The sequence below is a fragment of the Drosophila teissieri genome, chromosome X (assembly GCF_016746235.2).
Source record: "Drosophila teissieri strain GT53w chromosome X, Prin_Dtei_1.1, whole genome shotgun sequence".
Taxonomy (NCBI): domain Eukaryota; kingdom Metazoa; phylum Arthropoda; class Insecta; order Diptera; family Drosophilidae; genus Drosophila; species Drosophila teissieri.
Window position 1 is genome coordinate 18881586 of NC_053034.1, and position 26487 is coordinate 18908072.

General features: G+C 41.3%; 1 protein-coding gene across 2 annotated transcripts in view; it reads left to right on the plus strand.

The window, feature by feature from the left end:
* The first annotated feature begins 1580 nt into the window (after positions 1-1580).
* LOC122625173 overlaps positions 1581-26487 on the plus strand; it is a 112070-nt gene continuing 87163 nt past the window's right edge. For both annotated transcript variants that reach the window (XM_043805128.1, XM_043805130.1), the window contains exons 1-2: positions 1581-2036; positions 10808-10912. The gene's annotated coding sequence lies outside the window, so the exon portion shown is untranslated. The remainder of the gene's footprint in view (positions 2037-10807; positions 10913-26487) is intronic.

Consider the following 26487-nt stretch of genomic DNA (forward strand, 5'->3'; position numbering starts at 1 on the left):
CGACTATCAGGTGGCCGTTACTTGGATAGTAGGTTTACGAGGGAGGTCACCAATAAAAAAGAAGGACGTGGAAGCGTGGGCGTGGTAACGCTTTGAAACAAACGTGCACAGGATAGGCATTCCTAGATTCTACATGCTGTATATCAACATGGTACCATTTATAGTTCTCGAGACCGCGACATTAATAAGATCTGACAGACGTATGTACATACATGGTCATATCGACTAGGGTAGTTATCCTAATCGACATTTTTTCTTCCAGTTTCATACTTTTCAACAAATCTGGGATGACATTTTACTGTACGTTAAATAAGTATAATTGCGTTCTAACTAGTTACATATATTATATTTGGTAGGAAAACACGTTTGATGACAGGTTCAAGGGCAAGGGACTTTTTATACCCGTTACTCGTACAGTAAAATTGAAGGAAGCGTTTCCGACCATATAAACTATATATATTCTTGATCCCAGTCGATCTGGTCATTTCCGTCTGTCCCTCCGTCTGTCTGTCCGTATGAACGTAAAGTTCTCTGAAACTATAGAACTATCTCAGGAACATGATGAGATTCAGCATGCCGACTCCAGAGACAAGTTTTTTGACCCACGTTGCCACGCCCACTTTAACGCCCACAAGCCGACCAAAACTTTTGAAAAATGTTTCGATATTTTTTCATTTTTTGTTAGTCTTGTAAATTTTTATCAATTTATATCGGGGTACTTTTTGCCACGCCCACTCTAGCGCCCACAAACCGGCCAAAGCTGCTTTTTTAAGTTTTTTATTAGTCTGCCCACAAGCCACCAAAGAACTGAAATTTCTTCTTTTTAAATTTTTAAATTACAATTAAAACAAGAGAGAACGCTATAGTCGAGTTCCCCGACTATCTGATACCCGTTACTCAGCTGGTGGAAGTGCAAAGGAGAAATTTCCACACTAGGCGTTAGAGTGGGCGTGGCAACATGAATCGACAAACTTCTCTATTTATGTCTCTGGAGTCTGTAGGCTTAATCTCAACTCTCTAACTTTTGTAGTTCCTGAGATCTCGACGTTCAAACGGACGGACGGACAGACGGACATGGTCAATCGACTGGGCTATTGATCCTGATCAAGAATATATATATATACTTTATATAGTCGGAAACGCTTCCTTCTGCCTGTTACATACTTCAACGAATCTAGTATACCCTTTTACTCTACAGGTAACAGGTATAATTAATTAAATTAAAATGCACCTAATTAACCGTAGACATTTAAATTTTAGCCAAAAATAACTACATATAAGTATTCCAATGAGGCAAAATATAACACATGCACACACACATTTTATTTATATCAGAACACTGCTTTCGTTTGATTAGTAATACGCCCAAGCGTATGCAAGTCATTTTGTTACTTAAAGGATTGTTTAAATAAGACTTCTGTACACTTTTTGTTAGAGTGCATTGTTGCTGTTGGAACCGCTCAGCTGATGTTCTGGTCCAACATGTTGCATGTCGGCTCGGCTTAGTTCGGTTCGGTTCGCTGTGACTCGGTTCGATTCGGCTCGAGCGGCTTGCATCGAGCCGTGTTCTCGAACAGATGTGCGTCGCAGTGTTGTTGCAAACGCCGGTCGCGTAGGTTGTTGCTAGTGTGAAACGTTGAGCGCAGCGCCCACCCACACACACATACACATATGTACGTAGTCGAGTGCGCGGAGCAGTCAGTTGTTGCCGCCAATTGAATGGACAGTCGCGGTTAACGAAACACGAAAAGTCGTCTCGCCTCGCGTCGCGTGGAGTTCACTTGAGTTGAGTGGCGGCGAGTGTGTGTGTGTTTGCTTTTTTTTCGAACGCGCGAAACACGCGGCTGTTGCGGCGGTCCCGAGTGCATTACTCACTATTTTTTTTCGGTTACTTGCAAGTGATACCCCTTAAACGACCCCTTCCCCCCCACACTTCAAGCCCCCTCGCAGGCAGCAAACGCCAAAGGTGATTATATTCGGAAAAGCAACGCCGTGGAGTAAATAACGGAGCGGAGAGCGGATCAACACAAAGCGAGGTAAAGAGAGTGGGAGCGATAAAGAGTCAAAATAAGTGCATTGAGTGCGAGGGAGAGAGATAGAGATAGAAAGAGCGGGAGCGGGAGAGTGCAAGTGATGTCCGTGTGTGTGTCTTTTCATGTACGTATGTGGTTTCTTTCAATGGTGTTCGTGTACCCGTTGAACCGGTTCGACACTCATCTTCGACTTACCTGCAAAACAACAGAAGCAACAATGATAACAACAACAACAACAACAGCCACTGCAGCGTGGTTTGTGCTTGAAAAAAAACATGAAAAACTGAAACTGAAGCAAAATGCAGCATCGCTTGCAACAACAGCAACAGCAACGACGACGACAACAAAATGAGAACAACAACGTGCAGCTGCAGCAATTGTAATGTCAAATGAATCAAACGAACTGCATCATTTGCGTTTTCGAAGGCAGGAAAATAAGGGAAAGGCAAAGAAAGAAAGAAAACATACATCTCATATATGTGTGTATATGAACATACATATGTATGTAAGTAAAGTGCGGTGTGCAGTTTAAAAGCCATTAACCCCAAAAGTAACGAATCATCTGCCCGGAGATCGGTGATTTCCCCACTGAACTCAATTCCGTTGGCCAGACTACACTGATCCTCTTACAAATTGGTGGCTAATATGCAATATGATCTTTAATTTGCAACCATATTCCTATATCCATAGTCTTAAACAACAAACGTGTGTGTGCGTGCCCCGCTGGAGGGTTAATACGAGCGCGCGCGCTACCTGCGCGCCCTGCCAAGGGTTAAGCACTCAGGCAAGAAGTTTCGCGTGTAATTGACGTTGCCAAAAATTAAGAAAGAATGAAAAACAAACAAACAAACGTAGAACAAAACAAAACAAGAGCAGAACAAAAGCACGAACAGAAATTAGAAGACAGCGCACAGAAGAGAAACTTAATTTTTTTTTTGCTTTAACTTCAGGTTTTATACCCTTGCAGAGGGTACATTGATTTCAGTATGTAAAGTATAGATATTCTTGATCAGTATTCTTGATCTCTATAAAAACTAGTTTTAGTTTTAAGGCGATCTGCGTGAAACATTCTCAAATGTCTTCTTTCAATTGTTTTTATTTTGTTTTTGATCAGTGTACTCCAGTTTTAAGACAATATGTATATCATTTCGGATTTGTTTTGATCAATATCGGACGATTATATCATTTAGCTGGCATAGGAAAATTTAGAAAATGATCTGAAAGTAATAGAATAGAAATTATATATTCATTGTTTTTGATCATAGTGTTCCTATTCGGTACTACTGCCAGTTTGTTGTACCACTGCAAGGGTATATAAAGTTCGGCTTGCCAAAGCCGGCTTCCTTTCTTGCTGGTTTTTTTTGTGTCCATGCAGTACAGTTAGCCGCCAGTGGTACTGTCAAAGTGTGCGTGTTTCTGCGGGTGCGATTACCTTGGTATTGGTAGGTGCGTGCGTGTGTGAGTTGGTGTTTTTGGCGGGGCACTTTTTTGTTTTCATGAATTTATCCTCGGGCCAATAAGAACTGCAGGCGAAAGGAGCGCAAAAGAAGTGGGAAAGCAGGGAAAACAGGGAAAAGCACAAACAAAGCGATTAGCACGCAGGAAACCCAGCTAAGATGCGAATATTGCGGCCCAGAAAGTGAGACGCGAAGAAAAAGTGCCAATAAGACTTGGAAAGCAATTGGATATACCCTCGCCCAAAGTTTTTAGCTGGCTTATATGCACTAAAGGTCAACTTCAAATCGCTAGAAACCTATGTTTTTCTTTGTTTCATCAAGATTAAGACGGAAATGGGTTTTATATACCATCTAAGATTATGAGAAATCTAAATGTTACAAATTTCTTACTGTATCCTCAACATTGTGTATAAAACAATTGTTTATTACTTTAGTTTATCACTTTAGTTTATCACTCTAGTTTCAGCCATAAATTTGTAAAGTCAAAATTTAATTTTACTACCCCGAGTTTTATGGTTTTTAAATGGTGTAATGTGATTATGGATTTTATTTTGGGGCGCCTTTTTACTACAACCCAAATTAAATATGACAGAAAAGGAATTTTTCGATTTAGGGAATGCGTATTATGGTTTTCTTAGGACGGAAATAGAATTTCCACTTCATCTCTGAAAGAACAAATTCCTTACTCTTCCCATTAATTAACATAGAAAAACGGTGCAGAATTCTAAACTTTATTGTTTCTCAAAAACACTTGGATCAAACACATACAATTTAGGAAAAGAATTTTGTATTCATATATGTATGTACAGTTGCCACAAAAACGATCACGCACAATTTGATTGAAAGCAATTATTTAAAAAAATCCATTATTGTTTTTCATTTTCTACAAGAACCAATAACCGAAATTGTCCTAAGACGAACATGTGAGACATTTATTGGGGGTTCCATTCCACAAGCACTTGAAACAATAGATAAGTCGAGTAGTTTTACAGCTCTAAGAATCGTATAGATAAAATATTATAAGAAACATTCAGTGATTGCTCTTAAATATAAATATAAGAAATAAGAATTAAGGACCATTTAGCGTTTTATGCAAACATGTGGTAAATTGAAAGGGGTTTTCTTTTCTCAAATAAACTAGGTAGTTCTATGGTTCAAAACATCTTATACCATCTTATATCTGATTCTTGTGGTACACTGAGCGCTGACTTCAATCTAAAGAAATGACATTGAAGATTATCCAAGGAGAGCCCGCATAAGTATTTTAGGAAACTCACAAATAACGTTTAGCAAAAAGGACCTCAATAGGGATTATCACCTTCAAATTGCTGACGAGACGAAGTTTTCGGTGCGATTTGCGTGTGGCTTAAGCTGAATTTTGGGCTGCCAGGGGCAAACATGCCGGTGGTAATTTTGTGGTTGGACTGTCGACTGTCAGTCGACTGCAGAAGCGACGAATCCGAACTTCATTAAAACTACCTCAAAATTGTACAGTCAAAAGTACAATTGGCCTGGGAGAACTGGCAAACTGGCCAACTTTTGATAAAATAAAACTCGATTTTATCAAGACAATGACCCGAAAGTCGAGTCGAAAATTGTTTAAACATCGCTCGCTTGTAATTGTTCCCGCATTTTTTTCCACCGACGGCACTTGACAAAGACGTTATCTAAATATTCGTAGACAACCCAGGGAAAATAACATCAGCAAACGGAAAATATCAAACGAGTAGAGTACATTTAAGGTCATTGATTTGAAATTGGAATAGGACCTATGTATGTTTGTGCATAAGTCAACATGGGAAGTCACCAAAAAGCTGTTGATAAACGATGCATCAGCAGTCTTGTGGCATGTGTACATGTGAACCCAGCCATTCCCCACACATTTCACACATAAGCTCCCCATGTTGCGCTCAATATCCATACCGTTTGGACTGGACTTTCAGCCAAGTCACTGTTCCACTGCAGAAGATGGATAACAACACCAAGTGCTCCTCGTGAAATGCCGCAGAGTTTCCCAGGGCAATGACAAACAGTCTTTGAATGGCCAGAACGGACAGTTTCAAAACAATTATTGAAGTCTATCAAACTAGCGCAATTTCATATTTGTAGTTATGCATATTGGATTTAGCATTTAATGGTTTTTGTGCAAAATCCCCGCAGTTAGTGGGTATATAATAGGCGAGGCATGCGGTGAATGCGATCTTTTCTGGCCTCTACATGCGAGTAAATGTTAAGATTCGGTTAGTTATGATTAGCTGTAAATGTACGTACGTTGGTTGATATCCTTAAAAATTCTCCTAATTAGTGGGTATGGCGCAGTCGAGGCGTGCGACCAATGCGATCTTTTCTGGTCTCTACATGCTCGAGTTAACGTTGAGTTAGATTTCGGAGTTTGGGTTAGCTGTAGTTAAGACTAACGTGCACCACCACCACCAACAACAACAACAGCAACAAGATTGGAAACAGCAACGGTCACTTCTACAGCAAAAGAAACAACAACAGGAACGAGTAGTACCAGCAGCAGCAACAACAACAACCAGAGCAACCACTTCATCGAAAACTCGTTTTGACAACAATTATGGCCCAAGCGGAAAGGCAGAGCTCTGTGGAGCTGGAGCTGGAGCTGGAGCTGAAGATGGAGATGGAGTTGGAGTTTCAAATAAAGTTGGGGCCAAGCACAAAGCGAAAAAAAGATGAAAAAAGCTGGGGGAAAAGAAGAAAGATGCTGAGAAAACCGAAGTTTAAACCACCACCACCGAGGCTGCTGCTGCTGCTGCTGTGTTGCAGATGAAGGATTGCCTGTGGTTACTGTGTTACTGTTTGCTTTTGGCATTAAGGCAGTACAGCTTGGCCATCTTTTTCGGCTTCCTGATCGAAACCACGCGATAATAATAGTCTAAAACCAAACCGAGCCAGCTTCCTCAGTCAGAACCCAGAAATATGTACATTTGTATGTATGTAGTGGCCAGAACTTTTGGTCAGCGAAACTGTATTTTTTCATCTTTCCCAGAAGGGCAAAATATCTTGCAGAATAGCATTTGCAGTAAGATAGCATCTGAAAAGCACAAAAGTGCTGTTTTTTATTATACCCGTTACTCGTAGAGTAAAAGGGTATACTAGATTCGTTGAAAAGTATGTAACAGGCAGAAGGAAGCGTTTCCGACCATATAAAGTATATATATTCTTGATCAGGATCAGTAGCCGAGTCGATCTGGCCATGTCCGTCTGTCCGTCCGTCTGTCTGTCCGTCTGTCCGTCTGTCCGTCTGTCCGTATGAACGTCGAGATCTCAGGAACTACAAAAGGTAGAAAGTTGAGATTAAGAATACAGACTCCAGGGACATAGACGCAGCGCAAGTTTGTCGATTCATGTTGCCACGCCCACTCTAACGCCCACAAACCGCAAAAAACTGCCACGCCCACACTTTTGAAAAAGGTTTTGATATTTTTTAATTTTTGTATTAGTCTGGTAAATTTCTATCGATTTGCCAAAAAACTTTTTGCCACGCCCACTCTAACGCCCACAGACCGCCAAAAACTGCCACGCCCACACTTTTGGAAAAGGTTTTAATATTTTTTTATTTTTGTATTAGTCTTGTACATTTCTATCGATTTGCCAAACAACTTTTTGCCACGCCCACTCTAACGCCCACAAACCGCCCAAAACTGCCACGCCCACACTTTTGAAAAATATTTTGATATTTTTTCATTTTTGTATTAGTCTTGTAAATTTCTAACGATTTGCCAAAAAACTTTTTGCCACGCCCACTTTTGCGCCCACAAACCGCCAAAAAGTGTCAGTGCTGAAGACTCTCCTTCGCACTTCCACTAGCTGAGTAACGGGTATCAGATAGTCGGGAAACTCGACTATAGCATTCTCTCTTGTTTTTGTTTTTTGTTTTGCGCAGGATGCGTCATCTTGTATGTATCTTAGTAAGTTAACACTTATCGGCCGATTGACAAGTTTTTGAAAACGCATGTGAGCAGCATTTTGAACATGAATGAATCACTTCAAATCGAAATAATGCGCAAAACGTGCAGAATGTCTGCCCGAAAAATGTGTGAAAAAGATATCTCAGGAAAGCGGTGTACCGTGCTACACTGCACAACAAAAGCCAGCGTTTTTTCCAGCGCTGATTTTTCCCTCGCCTTATTTGTGTTTGGCTAATTGGAAATCAAATTTTACGCCCGCGAAAAACGCAAACCCTTTTTAACGGAGAACAATGCGCTTGGAAAAATGGTGGAAATGGTGCGCGGTAAAAGGGTCAAATTTGTCTTTGCCAGAATTGGCATTGATTGATGATGTCTTTTAAATTAAAATAAATCGTACGAAATGTTTATGTTAAAGTTACTCAATAATCACAAACACTCGTTAAAGCGTACTATAAAGTTATCAATCTATAGGGTTATAATCTTCAACCTAAGGAAGCCTACAACAAAAGTAGAAAATAAATTTCATGTAGTCTAAGTGCCAGTGTCAGTTGACAGTCAATATCTTTCTGTTTTTTTGGTGCTAATATCAGAATCGATTTTTTACAAAACCTTTGGATTAAATGTTATTTATTCGCATAAAGTAAATTATGGCCAACAACAAAGAAGTATTGTTAAGTTAGCAAAGCGCACAACTGGCAGTCAATTGAATAATGCATAACATTTATTAGGTACTTTACTGCGCCCCAAATGCAAAAATTTTGCTTGTAATGTTTGCACTTAAAAGCTGTTGCATTTCAGCCAGCATTTCAGCAAATTGTTAAACAATGCTTTTATTGTAAGCGCATCATAATCGACATAAAGAAGTCTACTTTTCCATGCCGCTGTGCATTTCAGTTATCTATGTAGGTAAACTGGTCTATCAGTTCTGAAAGTAGATAAATGGCACGGTATAAATAAATATGGAAGGGAAAAACTGCAGTCGAAGCTCAATAAAGGCGATAAGTCGGTACAAAATAAAGCAAATATGTTCATATGTACATATGAATGTATGTAAATAGCGATGTATGAAAGCATTTCATTCACTCTGCCAAAGGTGAGACTGTTTTGCGCCTAAATTACGGAAAGGGGGTTCCCCAGTCTGCACTTTTTATATCTACATACTACGTCATTTGCCATTTAACATTTACCTTGGCACAATATGGTTTATTTTCGTATTCCCATGCTCGGCTCAACTATTGTGTGTGGTTTTTGCATTATTTCGGCTTCATTATCGGACTGTTTTGTGGTGCTCAGTGTGTTTGCTTGATTTGCTTGTTTTGCTTGTTTTGCGAGTATATTGTTCTTTAGCGCCTACGCCATTTACCATTTCCCATTTACCATTTACTTCTACTTCTTAAAACTCATAAATAAGTTTCAGTTTACCCTCTGCTCGCTGTGCTGGGCTCCTCTTTGTGGCGTTCTTCATCATTGTTTACTCCTTTTATGCCCTCCATTCGCTCTCTGTCTTCGTGCTCTCCTTCGTCTCTCTCTTTTCGGTCTCGGCTTCTCATGATCAGCTCATACGCGGCTGGAGTTCGAAGTTCGATTCGGAGATGTTAGGTTCGATTCAGCTGCTTCGAACATGTTCGATTCTAGACTCGGTGCACTTGGAGAAGTTGTGAGGACGTTCTTTTCGTTTCAGTATGGAAGGATTTCGTTTTGTAAAATGGAAAATAAGACTAGTTATTCCTATTGTCTAAGGCACTTTCAACTTGATTAGTATACAATTTGAACATTAATGTTTTGCTTTTGCTTCGCACATGTTCGATATGGCGAACATGTGGTATAGCAACAAACATTAGAGAGGGTTACTCTAAGTGTACTCTCATACAAATCTGTTTGTTGGCGTTCCACACTTGCAAAAACCATCGGCTACATACCAATTTTTATAATAGTTTCGATGATAAAAAATTGTTCAATTTAAACAACAAATATTGCAAGCTATCAGTAACAATCCAAGTGGTTGCAATAATTTATAAATTTATTATTTATAAATTTGTTCTTCCAAATAATTTAATGTATAATTGTATGCTGGCGAACATCTGACTTTGCTGTAGAATCCATTGTGTTAAGAACTTAAGCAGTCATAATCGCTTGACTAGACCACGAAACACTTTTGCTTGTACTACATCTGTAAAAAAGTGTCTTAAACTAACTTTTCCCACACCTCACTCGTGTATTTATTATTAATTACGGACTGCAGGTATCGCGAACTTCATTTACACATACACACACACATACACACGCGCCCCTTACACACACGCGCGTCATACACACACGCGATGTCGGACACGCACACACAATATGTGCATGTGTGCGTGAATGAATATACGGAAAATCAATTAAAACTTTTAATTGAAAGAAAGATTTAAGTGAAATGAAATTTTTTTCGCCCCTGTTCGTCAGCTCATTTAACTCATCTCTGCCCATCTCTGCCAAATCTCATCATCGACGCGTTTTTAACTCATCTCAACAAAGTTAAAGTTTACGGAAGCGATATTAATGGATGGGGGGTGTACCATAGATGGGCTGTGCATTAATACTTATCATAATACTTGCTCATTTACAAGTCACTTTCCTGTAATAACGTCGCAATCATGCGGGTGTCGCAAAGTACTCACATAATCGTTAAATACAAAATGGATAAAGTAATTTATGTACTTTTACCTTTTGTGGCGGTTAACCATTATATGCTTAATGTCTTAATTTCCATACGAATGTCAATAGTTAAGTAGCTAGCCGAGAAACTCACGTGTTTTAAGAAGCGAAACCAAATTTGTAGTATTTAAATGTACATATTTATATCAATGAGCAGTGTGCATATGCCACATGCATGTCAACGCCATCGTGTGTAATTACCAACAGGTGGAATGATTTATTATTCCAGCTAAAATGCACTCCAAGAGTTCTGATGTTTCGTTTCCATGTGAATGCGAATACGAGTATTTCCACCACCCACCATCCACCATCATTTTACCCAAAGCAACACCTTGCTCTTCAAGTTTCGTTAGTCGCTCGAAACTAATTGAATGCAAGTGCTGGGCGCAAAAAAAAAAAAACAAAAAAAATAAAAACAGGAACCCAAATACCTAGTGTTCTAATTAGGGCTTGGCATTCGCTACATTACCGAAAGAAGTGCCACCAACAACTGTGAGTGCTTTCGTGGATTCACTGCGTGAAATGAGGATGTGCCTTTTGGAGTTCGAATGTGCGCGAAAAAGCGCCTTTTGCACCTGTTACTGGAGAACTGAAAATGGTTAATTGTAGTGGGTGTGTTGAAAAAAACATACCATATATACTTATGTAATCATATTTTTCATTATTTCCCTCTTTCATTTGCTTTCAGACTACCTTTGGGGTCATAGTTCATGTTTTCCATATACACTTTTTAAACGCCGATGAAGTTTAAGACTTGCAGATGATTGGATGATTGGAGTCAAATAATAAAAAGGTAAATATATTCTAAATTCAAATTTAAACATTATAACAATCCTGGGAAAATAACCTTAACTTTAAGCAATTGGTTTTTGTCTGTTTTATAAGGAATATGATAGTTGCATTAGTAAATACTCGTCGCGCATAAACTTTCGGAGATTAGCAAACGCCCATGTGTTTCCAGGTAATAAACGGCGCTAATCCAACCAGTTTATATGTATGTATATGCATGTATGTACATATGTATATACTTGTAGGCCAGAAAACATACATGCATGCATATGTGATGGGGCCTTATCAAATGCATGATACCATGATACCGGCTGCCAAGCAAGGCTTGTAATTTTTAAATTAGAATTACGTGATGTGCCTGCTAAATCGAGATTATTGAACGGTCGGAGAGCTAGCCAAGTGGCTACGAAAATGTTGTTTAGAACCAGGTCGAGAAGTATGGCACTTTCGGGCCAAAGCAACAAGCTTTCCTGCCACGAAAACATTTCGCAGGATGGAGGATGCGGATCAAGTCGTGGGACTTTCGCCTCTTAAGAGCCAAAATGTTGCTAGACGTTGCCCCACGTTTTCCTGAGAAACTGAGAAACTTAAACGGAAATGAGTGCGGGCATGGGGTGTGGATGTTGGATGTTGGGTGTTGGGTTTAGGTGTGCTTCCTCGGGCGGGGAAAGAACCCCTAAAATTAAATAGAGAAGAAAAATTACAATATATATGTCTTGCTCAAAGGGGAAAGGCCATGGGTGGAGAAATAATCAACTGCGGTGAACAGATGTCAAGGTGGCGCACAGATGGCAGGGCTTAAATACTCCTTACCACACTCTTATACTATTACAAAAAAAAGGGAATGGGAAATGTGACCTACAAGTTGCTTCGAAAATTGTTCGAGTGAATATATGTACATATATAAGTACGTTCAATATAAATGTGCATAATAATTTCTAAACATTTTTTTAAAAACTAAATGAAAAATATGAAAACCGAGAAAGTGAAAGCAGCAGGAAGACATTCTCTACGCACATTGAAAGTACATTTCACGATTGAATTGTACGGACTTCATGGGGTTGCAAACGAAACACTCGTCTTCCCACATACACATTGTGTACAGAATGCAGCACATTGAGCCCTCGATATGAGGGAAACAGACCGAAATGCGTCGTCAAGATGTCTCAGTGAGTGTTAGGGTGAGTGGCCGTTGGGGGTGGATGGCTGCACATTCCACTATGATGTACACGAATATACTATATATTGTATATTATATATATATGGTATATTGTATACATGCTGGGGAAAAAAAATAAGAAAACAGGGAAAATATGATGCGCAGGAGGAGGTGGTTGGCTTCGCCCAGTTCATAATGCAAACCGCGCCAGGCGATTGGAAATTAATGAAATTTTATATAAAGGTCCAAACCAAATTGAAGTATGAATGAGCCGAATGAATGGGCAAATGAACGTCTGCCAGCCGCCCCAGCCACCCAACCACCCACCCGACACCCAATATATATGCTATATATGTGGGCCATTACAAAGCGGAGCCGAAGTCAGATGAAAGCGGAACTCCATTACCCCCGGAGCTCGTGAACTGGGGGGGAGCTGTGGAGCTGGGTAGCTGGGTAGCTGTGGAGCTGGGGAGCTGGGGAAATTGTTGCCGGGGCTAATGCGAAATTTGTATGCAGTCCAAACAACGGCAGTCATTTCTTTTGTTTTGCTCCGCTCTGCCTTTGGTTTTTTGTTTTTTGTTTTTCGTATTTTGTATTTTATTTTAGCTCCTTCGCCCTTTTGCTTTTCCAGTTTTGAATTCGGTTCTTGTAGGCCTGCTACGGATTTCATTTCTGTGTGGGCACTGGGCGCTGAGAAAAATAACAATCAAATGTAATGTTTGCCCTGCCGTAGAGAAGGGGAGGGGTGGGGTCCCGGGCATTAGAAATACCCTCGTATTGGCACTGACCATCCCATCGGTTGAGGGAGCCCCGAACGAAGAAGTTAATACTTTCAGTGCGTAAATTTCATTAACGTTTTATTGACACAATCCAGACAAAACATAATTAGCTGTACGCGAACACGTGAAAAAAATACGAAATACAAAATACGAAACACAAAGGGATGTCAGCAGGGGCAATTAAACCAGAAGCAATTGGATTTTATACACTGACTTTTGGGAGCACGAAACTTTTTAGCAGCTCATTAAGGAGTTTATGTATATTCAGCCTTTTAAGCCAAGGTACCGAGTGTTTGCCTGTGTTTGTTTGCATGTGAACCGCCCAGAATCATCGATTTAGCCTGGTTCAGCGATTGAGGAAATTGTTCGCTTCGGGCACGACTCAAAGTATTAAATTCTTTTAAGTCTATTATTAAAAATTACCGTTCGTATCCCACATATGTTAAATGTTGTTTATTGGTTCTTCTTTTTACTTCGTTTTTTTTTTTTTTTTTTTTTTTTCGTTATTTTGTTGTTTTTTGCTGGTGGCGGAAGACTAAACACAACAACTGGTCTGGTGGCGAAGCAGAAATATTTGAGTTTTATGCGCACAAAATTATAATAGGCATATGCCGTGCTGCGTGGCTCCAAAATCCCCCGGTAACCCAACTCCCAACTCCAACCAACCGCACAGTTTCTTCGCTGTTTTGCTCTTTTTTTTTTTGCATCCTTGTTTGGGGAAAATGTACGTTTTTAACGATGGGCGTTTGCCCCTCTAAGAGTGCCATTTTGTAGTAGTCTCCTACTATCCAGCCGCTGCAGGTTGAACTGTTGGGGAATCCAAAGATAAATCTCATTATTATGGCTTCCGTTTATTTTCGAACACAAAACGCATACACGAACTTCAACTTGCCACAGCAACACCATTTCAGCATCCACATTCACATCCACATCAGCATCAGCCTCTTTTCCTCGTTGACACAACCAAGTGCCATCGACTTCCACCGGTTTGGATACCCATCTCCGGAGACAAGTTGCCAGATTCCGGTGCAAAACCCAAGGACTCACTTGCTCACAAAGGGGGACACGAAAAGAAGACAGCAAACGTCCCAAACTGGAGTGTCCCAAACTGGAGATACCCCCTAATCGCACCCGATTTTCAGTTTCTCACCTCAAATATCTAGTTAATTATGGTTTAGCTTTGGCGTTATTAAAGTTATATCATGTATTTTCCAGTCGAATACACCGCCAAAAAGCATCAAGTGTCGGTCATTTGGCAATGTTTATCCACGGTATTTTGCCTATGAAATATTATAATTTAATCTGCTTTGTCGGCCTGGTGCTTTTGACCCCACTTGTGCAATAATAACAATGCATCTGGATACTTTTTAATAACGGAAACCAATGTGGTTACATTTAAATTGTATTTGTGCAATTTGTAAGTGCATTTAATCTGCCGCTTTTAAACGGATTTGTTAAAAAATTCCATTATTATAATACTCGTGCACATACTCGTACGAGTACAAATAAGAAATAAGTCAATTAACAAGTAACCGTGACTTTCTAATAGGAATTCTAATAATAGCGTGTTTATGTAGCCATATTTGCCTATCGAAACATTTTCATTAGCAAACAAGCAAACCAATAACAGTTGGTTTTGGCCAACAAATAAAATTAATAAATGCGAATGCGAGAAATGTAATACTTTTCTAAAGGCTGCCCTTAGGGCCAAGTACTCGTTTTATTTGCTTTTATTTGCGTTGCCAGCGATTTTGTTTGCCCAAATACTGAGCTAGAACTAAAAAGTGCGTGCATTTTCCCATTTGCAGCGCACATAACTCTGATAAACTATTTGCTTTCTTTTTCTTTGTGTCTAAAAGATTAATATCGATATTTGTAGTGGGTTTTTGCCCACTATGCATAGTTGAATCAACTTAACTAGCAAAGCTGATTAAATTATATATTTGGTTTTCTTTTTTTTTTTATTTTGGCGCGAACCAAATTCATTTTATTAGCGCAGGTAAATGCAAATCTTTCCGGCCAAATTCCACTGACCACAAACAGTATTACGGATTACCAGCCATATCACCACCATATCATATCACAGCCTGCGTTCGATGACCTTTTTGCCGGATTGCCGAGGATGATGGAGTGGAGTTTGGGTTACCGCAGAAAATGTGACGCCAGCAAGGAAAACTCCGGCTGCGCTGGCAAATTTCCATGAATTTGGCATTCTATCATCACTTTATCGGTGCGGTACGGTACGGTTTGGTTCGGTTCGGTGGCGAATGAGATTACTCGAGCAGCTTCTGGGTTCTGGGTTCTAGGTCAGATAGATAGACCCACTGAGTGTGCTATGCCACCATTTGCACCACACACTTCAAATCACGAAGACTGTGCCTGTGACATTTGCCTTCGCTTTCGGATTCGCATTCGCATTTCCATTTACTATTTCCTGTCAATTTTTCTTAGGCACTTGCTCCTTCGAAATATTGTGACAGTTTGCAATAAACGCACGGAACGGGAATCTCTGCCTGGTTGGTTGACTGCCTGGCACCCGAAAGGAATCTCCTTCAGCAGCAGCACCAGCAGCAGCACCTGCCCACTTGCTCATCCGCCCGCCCCTTTTATTTTATGACCATAAAAAGAAAGCAAATGCACCGAACTGGCGCTCGGATAAATTTATACAGCACATTTCATGCGATCAACACATAAATATTATTATACTTTATGCGAAAAAACCACGAATCTCTCTCTTCCTATATTTATATATATATAAACCACCAGATAATGGGTGAGTGTATGGCGAATATATAAATACCGATGGCGAATTTCTGGTCAAATCGAACAGTTTATTTAAGGTGCCGAGTAGAGCCTTTGGTCATAAAAATTCCCTGGCTACGAGTACAAAAAGCGATTTTACCAAGTGTGTTTGTTTGTCAGCTCACAGCCATCATTCTCTTTTTTCTTTTTTTTTTTTTACCAGTCGCTTTGCTTTGTGTCTAATAGTTATAACATTTTTCGCAGCTTGATGCTTATCTTAAGTCGCCTTGGGCCATAATCAACGCTGACATGTCGACTGGATGGGATGTGATGGGATGGGATGTTATGGTATGGTATGGGTTGGTATGGCCTGGTATGACTTGTATGACTGGGTGACTGGATGGCTGGATGGCTGGGGATGACTGGGTGACTGGATGCCTGAGGTGTTGTGGGCTTTTGTGGGGCGCCGAGCGCCGAGTGGCGAGTGGCATATTGAAGGGCTTTTGGAATTGGGACCACAAAGCTCCAAATGCGTATTGCATACATAAATTTGAGTCGAGTACTACGTACGTTTTGCTCACGTTTGCTGCACAAAATAAATCTTTGACAGACAACCGGGCGGTTGGAGGAGGCTGTTGGATGTCAGACGTTGGATGTTGGATGGGGTATAAGGGAGCCATGAGCCTTGTAAAAGGTTGATGTAGGAACCGAACCCAGTCTTTGAGATCTGCCGGCAAACAAAATCTGTACAGCATTCCACAGTTCTGCAGGAGGTCATCATCAAGAGATTGAAGCCATGAATGCTATAAAGAATTTTGCTGCTCCGAACAATATGCTTTTTGACGCGTTTTGCACACAGCATCAGTTTGCACGATGGAAAAGCAGCTGGCGGAATAGAAATTTTCATATATGAGTTGCCAGTTTGAAAGCTACTTTTGAACTAAACTTTTAGTTTTAATTGGATTGATATTGGACATCAGAATGCTACGGACTCTGACAGCCTGCTTCCAATGGCGCAACTTTTGAGTCTCGCAACTGATTTAGAACAACTTTTTACTATGTAGAATTTAATTTAGATTCGTTTGTATTTTTTACTTTCTTTTTTTATTTTCCACTCTCAAGAAAATAATCATCAGGAGAGACATTTGCGCAAATATTAATTGGAAGGAATGCCAGAATCGAATCGTTCTTTGTGGTTTCCCGCATTGGTAAATTCATGTGTTTCTCGATTGATTGTTATCATTTTATTATTGGCTCATTTCCACATTACGGCTTATTAATAGTCGAGCGTCACAAATGGCAAACAAAGTTGTCGTGAAGTGAAGATCACGAAAGTGAAGGAGAAATCAAAGTAGAGCCAAATCGATATGTATAATTAATGTGTTAATAAAAGCGTTATGCGTTATGCATTCGTCGCTGGCTTTTGGATATCGGGCTTTTGGCCAAAATCGGCAGGGGGTGGAAAGCGATTAAGATAAGTATTTTGACGCTACTGCAAAAACATCGCAATGCGCCTCAAATGAGCCGAGCAATGTGTCGCGACCTGCTTTCCGAATCGATAGGCGCAAAAAAAGGAAAAAAGCAAAAAGGCTGGATATCAGGAGGGCAGGAAGGCGAATGGAAGGAAAAATGCCATAAAATGTAGCTGAGCCAGAAGAAATACGATAGCACATATAAATTTATTTAAATGAGCGCTACGTGTAATGACTGACTGGCAGGAGGATTGGTGGATTGGCGGATTGGCGGTTTGGTGGGTCGAGGAGTCGAGGGGGCGAGGAGCCTCCTCGTTGCCTGGTAGCTAATTTACCAATCGATGTCATTGATACTAGCGCCGGGAATTCGTACGGAAACTGCTCCAAGGCCCGAAAGCCTTGTATAACCCACCGTCGGATTGCTTTAATTAAATTTCGCATTGATATTTGCTTGCCTGTTTGATTGCGGGACGGATTGGTCAAACTGGACGGACTGCGACGGACTTCTTGCCTTTGTTGTTTCCTTGTGCATCTCCGCTTTCGACCGCGGTCCGTGGAGCACGACGGCGTGCCAGGCGGCCATGGAAGCCATGTAAGCGGAGGAGGAGGCGGTGGTGATGGTGATGGAGGCACCGGGAAATGGCTGGCAGCACGTGCTTAAAATTGCACCAGAGGAGAATTCTTAATTCTACACGAATAAAAACAAACAGCACGATACCGAGCAACGGCATCGATATTTGATATACGCGGGTCAAATGGGTATTTGAGTGGGTAATATCAAAACGATATGCTTTCTGCTCTTCTCTTTCGCTTCGAAAAATCTCAGCATTCAAATAGGTTGAGTTTTAATCCCCACTGCATTGCGAACTCTTTTATACATGTTTTTAAGTTTATTTTCTGGAATATATTGTTGGTGTTGTTGCATACAAACTGCATTCCTTTGCAAACTCGGTATGGAATTCAGTTGGTATGAAAACCGAAAACTGTTGAATCCAAATTGTGGTCCATGTTCAAATCTCTTTCATGTGCTGCTAAATGTTACTATTGAAATACAACTATTTTAATATTCCAACCTAATACCTGCAGATTGTTTTTCCCCACATCGAAAACTTTCAACATTCAACAATGTAAGCTGCATCGTTTCTATTGCCTTGCTATTATCAAGGTGTGCTTGTTTCATCTAAAACCTTATAATTCAATTATTGATTAAATGAATTTATACATTTTTGTATAAATTAAATGTGTTCCCTCTTTTCTCCCAGTGCATGTGGCTGGCTCCACACGTGGGCGCGTGTGTGCAGTCTAGGGTAGAGCGTACATGCTTCCACTTACCGGCGTGCTTAATTCTTCGCAGTTATTCAAGTGTACAGGGAACGGGTTTATTCGTTTCCCCGATTCATTCATTCATTCATTCATTCATTCACGCCTCACTTTCTTCCTTCTTCGCCGCTTGGCCGGTGACGTCGCGACGGTGACGTAATTAATGATGCTAGCCGCAGAATTTTTAAATTGAATTGCACTAGCAGCTGCAGCAGCAGCATTCCTTTATCCCTTCGAAGCTCCTTTCAATTTGTTCGGCGATCAAAGGTCTTAAAGTCACACTTCTCCCGACTGGGTGATAAATTGATTCAGTTTCAACTGCTCACCATGGAGTTGAAAACTATATTTATACAGAGTCTAAATATTCAAGTCTGCCATTTTAGTAATTCAAAAAGCTAGGGGTTTTACTCAAATTAAGTATTCTTGGACGTCAGTCACGATTTTACCATCACGTAGCCTCTCGAAACACTTATACAAATAATTATTTCATCGACCTCTAACTACACCGATTCACGAGAAGTGCGCATTCGATTGAGGATCAAACCAAGTTAAATCACTAGTTGGATTTCTAAAAGTTTATAAATTCTATTAAAGGAATAATTGCAAACTAATAACACCACATTAATGTGATTATGCTGAGAATATGCCAGTAACCACATTTCAAATATGGAATTGATGACGTAGCATATTTCGTTCGCTAATTGTTTATTTGTATTACGATTATTGCGATTTATTTAATTGGTACAACCCATATTTTTATCTGTTTCCAGGTGAGATTGACACATCACATGAAGTTGAAGAGGAGAGCCCTTGTACTCTTCCGCATTCCGGAAAGTAAGAAGTACAAAGCCACGTAAAAAGGAGTGGTGACTATAAATAGGCGATGGTACTTGACGTAATTATCCCTCGAAATGTATACATCGTGATCTATGTTCTATTATGGCTTAGCAAAGGCATCGCATTAAGTACCCAATCCGAATATAAACAGTACCGTAGACCATTGGTATCCCCACCCAGTTTCTGGTCACATAGTCCCTTATAGTCCCTTGTGTTTTTCGTTCTGTTTGCTTACTATTGGAGCCCAATTAAAATTCCTAAATGCTGTTGCTCGGCATCTTGTACACAACATCTCTGGCGATCTTCGGAGGGCTCACAGCTCACCGCTCACCGCTCACAGCTCACAGAAAGGGAATAATTTATGCATTTCTGGTATATATGTACATGTATACACTTTCCCTGCGCTGGCTTTATTATCGCTCTGATTGTTATTTTTCGTTGGCTCCGCAACGCGCCACTCACAACTCACACAAAATAAAAAAAAAAAAGGAAAGAGAAAGAAATGAGAAAATTGTACTTTTGCTTGGCATTCTGACTCAACGTTGCATTGTTTACGGCGTGTTCCGCTTCTTGGTGGCACCACTCGACTCCACTTCGCCACTCCGCCACTCCGCCACTCCACCACTCCACTCCACTGCACTCCACTTGATGGTGGGTCAAATGAAGTGAACGGGTGCCGCTGCGCCGAAAGAATTGCTGGCGGGGATCGTGGAGCGGGAACGGGCGGCTCTGGCACAATTGTGCTCATAATTGTTTATCTAAATTGACTGCAGACCTCACTTTAAGATGTACGAGTTTATGAATGTTTGTAGGTACAGTGTGCATGCAACTCGATACATGTAAACAAATACACACACGCACACACAGAGAACACACACCCTTATTGACTTGGGCCGCAGCAAAAGTACGGAACGTACGGAGCACACATATCGATGCCCCACTGTGACCCATAGGAGTCATCGCCCTGGGCAGTGTAAACAATGGAATTTAAAAGGTTGCATTCAGGAAACTTTGCATTAATTGTGCTTCATTTTGAATAATTGATAGTAATGTGTAAAGTATAGTTCAATTATTTCAATAACGATTAACTTGCTACATAATGTATGGCCATTCGATTTAACAAAAGCGACACCATTTCATATGCATTATTTCTGTGCAAATAAAAGAAATCGAAATAAAGGAAACCGAAAGCGCCACTTTTGCCCCATGCAACATCATTGTTCATTTGCGCTACATATTTTTAGCATGCTAGTATGTTTGTTTTATATAAAACGTGATAAGAGTGATATAATTTATTCATTATCTGTCTGGAGGCGCTGGGAACAATGCTCATTTCATTAATTACGCATTTGAGGCAAACTCTTGCTAAAAATGACCAAAGTAAATAGCCTGCATTTTGACTGCTGCTCTTTTGTTTGAACTTCCGCCATCTCAGTTTTTGTTCGCCAGAGGCGGGGGAAGGCGGAAGGGAAGGGGGGAAATGGGGGAGAAATTATGGCTGAAATTATGTTCCTACTTCTTATCTAACTGGACAAAAAATCAGTTTAATAATATATGAAAAATGTAATTTCCAAGGGATTATGGATAACACTAATTACGTGTATACTTGAATGGGTTTCTTGTATCTGGAAAAGTTCTTTGCTCTTTGGCCTGGCATCTCTATGCTGCTGTAGCTGAAACCCTTTGACTTGTGGATAAACAATTTCCTTTGCCCAAATTCGCCTGCGTCGCATAAACTGGGTGGCTGGGTGGCTGGTGGGTTGGGAGGGAGGTGGAGGGTGGAGGGTGGAGTCGTTATTTTGAATCCACGTATTTAAGAATTCGTGAAATTAATAGCTTCATGAGCACTCGGATAAATCGAGAAAAGTGCACTAACATCAGGGAGGGCACTACTCGCACTACGAAGGGGTAAGGGGCCTGAGCATTTTCCACATTTCTTCCTTTGGCTCTGGCCAATGTATTTTCATTTTCATTTTCATTTGCATTTGGCTCTCTTGTTTTTAGCTTTCTGCGCCCCTTTTGCTTTTTGTGTTCTGCTCTGCTCTGTTCTGTTCTCCTCGAACTGCTCGACTGCTCGACTGCTGCTGTTGTTGTCATCCGTCGCTCGTTTGGTGCGAGTGAAATGCAAAGCAAACAACAATTTGTAATTTCCGTTGTTTCCCAGCCAGCTACCCATTCTATCCATTCAGCTAGCCTCCTATCCACCTAGCCACCCATTCGCCCATCTAGCTATCCAGCGATCCAACTATCCTCCAAAAGCTCGACCAGATGAGGCTGGTGTGCTGGGGCATCCACTGGGTGCTGGGTGCTGGGTGCTGGGTGCTGGGCGGAGGATGATGGAGGATAAAGGGTGGAACAAGGGTCAGATGATGAGGGGCTGCTGGCCGGGATGGGCGTGTTTGTGGATGGGTGGGTGATGCTGATGCTGATGCTGACGGTGTTGGTGTTGGAAACTATTCTACGCTCTTTTAGGTGCAATTTTCTGCTTAAACTGGATGAAAGAAAAAAAAGAAATCTGTGCTCTGCCGTTCGGTGCTGCGTTGGCAGGGCAAGCAACTTTGGGATGGCAAGTCTTGCCATTCTAGCCCATCGCCATTGCCATTGCCATCGCCATCGCCATCACCATTGCCGTGGTCGTAACACGTCCGAGAGGCATATCGGTCCAAGTTTAGGCCAAAGTTATTTGGAATGCATTTTCGGTGATTGGAGAAGCATTGCGCTCAGCTCGACTGCAACCCAAAAAATGCCCAAACGACTAAGGAACATTTGACCCGAAACCCAAAACCCAAAACTCGAAGCCCCCTCGACAACCTCTGTTTGCATTCCATTTGTGTGCAAGAAGACTTGTCTCTCTGCCACAAAAATAGCATTCTTCACCTTGAGTAGGTGAGCAAATTCATAATTACTAACCTTTGCCATCGAGGCATTTCGCTGAAATGTACGTTTATTAAGTCGCAGACAAAGACGAAGGCAAAATTTGAAATGAAAAGGGAGCATTTGACCCAGAAATGCAATTGAAAATAGCAACGAAAATGAGAATGTAAATATTGAAGTCCAGAATGCATCCGAATAACAATTAGCACAAGGATCCTGCCACTTAAGTCAAATTAGTAAGACAAACAAGCCAAGAAGATGCCCGAATACTTGCTGAGCTTTTGACTTCAGAATGGGCATTAATGTCCGATCAAACAAGATGCAGTGGCAAAGCCAGATAAATTAATAAAAAATCATTAGGAAAAGGAGCGCAGGCGGGGGCGGGGAGCAGAGTAGATGGCCGAGATTGTTTGCCAATGCTTTTAGGCCATGTATTTGCAGTTTGATTCCGGCACAAAGGGCGCTTTGAACTGCAGTCGTATTTGCATTTGCTCAATCGAACGGGGAAGTATTTTTTCCGTTCAATTGATGTGTGTAATGATTGCACTTTCTTATCAGTTCTGCGACAGTAAATAGCAACAGTATTTGAGGTGTATAAATATTTAGCCACGTTGTATTGACGCATGAGATTGGAATTTTTTGTAGTAACAATGATAGGGAAGTGATGTTGACACTTGGGATCAAATAAATTGCTGGAAAATGTATCCTTTGCAATTCATTTCGTTTGTATAAGCATATTTAGATGAAAGGTGGGCTTGGCATAGCATTTATAGTTTGTAGTTTAATGAAAACCAGCTCAGATCATAGTTGAGATTGCCAAGCTTGTTTGGAAAACATAAAGTGACAACTTGTGCCTTTTCCTGTACGACTCCTTAATAATATTTCTGTACTTGTACGTGAACCTATTTGAACTGGTATCAAGGTATATAGGGCGTACATCTGTAACTTTCCGTACACACTCGTGTTTGTGGTAATGTTTAAGCTTGTGTGGCTGGGTTGTGTTGGTAAATCGTTTGCGTACGTGTTGCGAATGTGTCTGTGTGTGTGTGTTAGTGTGTGTGTGTGTGCGACGCAGGGAACAACTGAGCCGGCACTAAAAGCCAAACAAAACATGAAAACTGTTCAAAGATACCGACTATTTGTAGTTGCATTTGTATCGGAATCTATATTGGGAGCTTCAGATATGTGCACTTCTTGGTATCCGACTCACCGTCCACTCACCCCTCCTCCAAAGCAAAGCCACGCAACTTCCATATCCACAGCCACAGCCACATCCACGTCCACATCCCGATCCCCACTTCTGCAGTACTCCACCCAAACATCCAGCCATCCAACCATCGAACCACCCAACTGCTCCATTCTGCTCACTTGGCCGTCGTTGTCGTTATCGCTGTCTGAGCACAGTGAGCACACAATGTAAAACGCAAATATTAACACGGCTAACCGATATGCCGTATATACAGATATACAGATATAGATACAGATACAGATACAGACCCAGAGGCGCAAACGGAGGTAAAAGTGCTGGCAGAGGTGAGGGGCAAAGTCGAGGGCACGCACCACACGCACAGATTATCCCATGCGCCACGGCAGAAAGATAATCCTTATAACCGTTCTCGAAACCAGTATTTTGGAACTGAATACTATGCCCTACTGCATTCTATAATCCGGATTTAAAGGTTCCACGTTATACAGATGGGAAAAGCCAAAGCCTCGCGCAGGAACTCAGCAACTAAAGCTATATTTTGTTCAAGGAACAACACTTCTATTGTAGGCATAATTATCAACTGATTTCTACCAAGGATAAGGATATCAAGAAAAAAAAAGGGCAATTGCTGCCAACAATCGAAGACCTCTTACTATGCGATGTCTTTATTGTAATAAGTTTGGCTAAACAGCAAATTACGAGTTTCGACTTAAACTAAAGAATTAAACTAATTTAACTATTAACATGCTAGAAACTGGCTAGTTTATGGGATACCTGATTTAAGAACTTTTTGTAGTATGTAAGGCCTTTTCTTTTCTGAATGGCAAATCATGACCTTGATCGCGAGTCCAATCACATTACACAGCATCACAGTTTCTTTACAATTCCATAGAAGAAAGGAGAAGTTTTGTGTGTAGTGTAGTCCGAAATGCTGTCGTTGCCCAGGAACGGCTAGTTGCATGTTTGATAGCCACACAATTTGATTTAGTGCTACTCGAGCGGACACAGTGGGCCAGCCTTCTTCCATTTCTCCGGCCTCATCCGCCTCATCTGCCCCGTGTGCCCCATGTGCCTCATCTGCCCCATGTGCCCCAACTGCCCCTTTCCACGAGGAGGAGGTGGTCCAATGGTCGAGTTGAGCAATGAGAGGAAGAGCCTGCAGCAGACATGTGCATAAATAATTATTAAAGGCAAAATGCTGGCACGAGAATGCGAAATGAAACCGCAAAAAAATACGCAGAGCAAGCAGCATTTCACATAAAAGAGGGGGGTTTTGTGAAAGTTCGTACCCTCATAGGGGTGACTAAAATGCTGCCTTAAAACGCCCCGTAATTGAATGCGTCTTATTTTTAAATCGATACCTTGTGGTATAAATGTGGTCAAATGAAATGCCTTATATGCATACAATATATTGTAGGCATACATATGTACATAAAGCTTTAGCTTCATAATTAAGGATATGCCGCCTATAACCATTCACTAATTAAGGTTTAGCAAACTTGCCATATCAATAGTTGCATTTTCAACCGCATTGCAATAACATGTGCAGTGAAAAAGCAGATCGAAAATGGATCTGGCAGCTCGGGTTGGATTATTCGAGCTGGAGATGTGTTAAGATATGCGAATCAGTAAAATATACAAACTAATTAAAATAGATTCTGCCCTCACAGTGCAATGTTCTTGCTTCCCCCTCTTCCCCCGCTTCCCCAATTCATAGTGCTAACTCAAAAGTAAGTCAGTTCGAGTGGATTCAAGCTACAAGCTACAAGCTACGAGCTACAAGATAAGAGTAGGAGACCAGAGAACAGAGTCCAGAGAACAGAGACCACTGCTCCGTGGCATTGATAGGCCCTAAGTGCTGTTTGAGACCTTTGTGGCAGTGTTGCAAACAGCACGACTTATGCTTTGTATGCCGAATGCAATGGCCATTGAGGCATTTAAATTGTGTCCACTCGGAGCGGAGGTGGACAAACATGGCCTCTTGGGACGACAAATAGAGCGCAGTGAAGGAAATCCAGGATAATTGGGTGGAATGTGCGAAGAATGGGTGGCCTGGTGGTTAACCAAACCCCTTGGCTGACATCTTTGTAAGTGCGAAGCCATCGAATGCTGTGGCTGCAGACAAAGAAGTGATGCTTCAAACTACAAAATGCATCATTCAATATCGTAGATACATTCTGTGAATGCAGTGAATTTAGCACATTGTAGCTGTAGCCTGGCCAACTTCAAAGAAAGCTTGAACATCCGATGCACACGACTTCACATCCGTCCCGTTAACATGCCCATCTTTGTAAGCAAAGATTCCAGCCGACCACCCATCATCACCATCAACACCAACAACACCATCATCGTCTTGGGCAAATTATTAATGTTGAATTGAAAGCCCTCTCCTCGGTCCTCCGCCCCCCTAACCGCACTCGGGTAAATTAGTTAAGTGCCACTTTTACACTACACAGCAGGCAGTTTTCCCGAGTGTAGGTCTGCAATTTGGACCCTAAGTGGATATGGCAGAGGTGTTAGTTGAGGTTAAACACCCGACATCGGCATCCATATCCATATCGACCGTCTCCGTCGTCGTCGTCGTTGTCGTCGCTGTGACAATGAAACAGAAACAGATGTGACCGTGACAAGCGGACCATGTACAGGAATCTCGTTAACGAGTTCTGGGACTGTGGAGGCAAGTTTTCTACGTGCCGGGTCTCGGGTCTTGACGAGATTGGGCGCCGAATTAAGGTGTCGCCAGTAGCCGATTGCCGGTTGTTCGTTGGCCGTTGGCCGTTGCCTGTTGGCCAAAAAACTTGAGCTCAATCAATTGAATTAAAACTATAGGCCGCTGCTCCCGGTGCAAAAGCATCTGGCCAACTGCTCCTCATCTTGTTTGTCTTGGATGGGCTTACTTATAGATGGAGCAGACTGGCAAGGGGGTTGTGATTGGGTTGGATTGGGGGTCTCATGTTTGGGTTTGGGTTGGCTGTCCTTCGGTGTTTGTACTTGGGTCTTTGTCATTTGATCTGAGACGATGGTGCTGCTGGTGGTGAGATTGGTGCGAATTTTTAGGTCATTATTAAATTGCCACCCGGCGGGCAAACAAAGTGGCGTCTAATGAAATGTCAGTTTGGCGAGCGGATCAAGCTTAAGTCACTTCTGCTTTAAAGTCGACTTTGGACGCCTTATTTATGCATACAATTA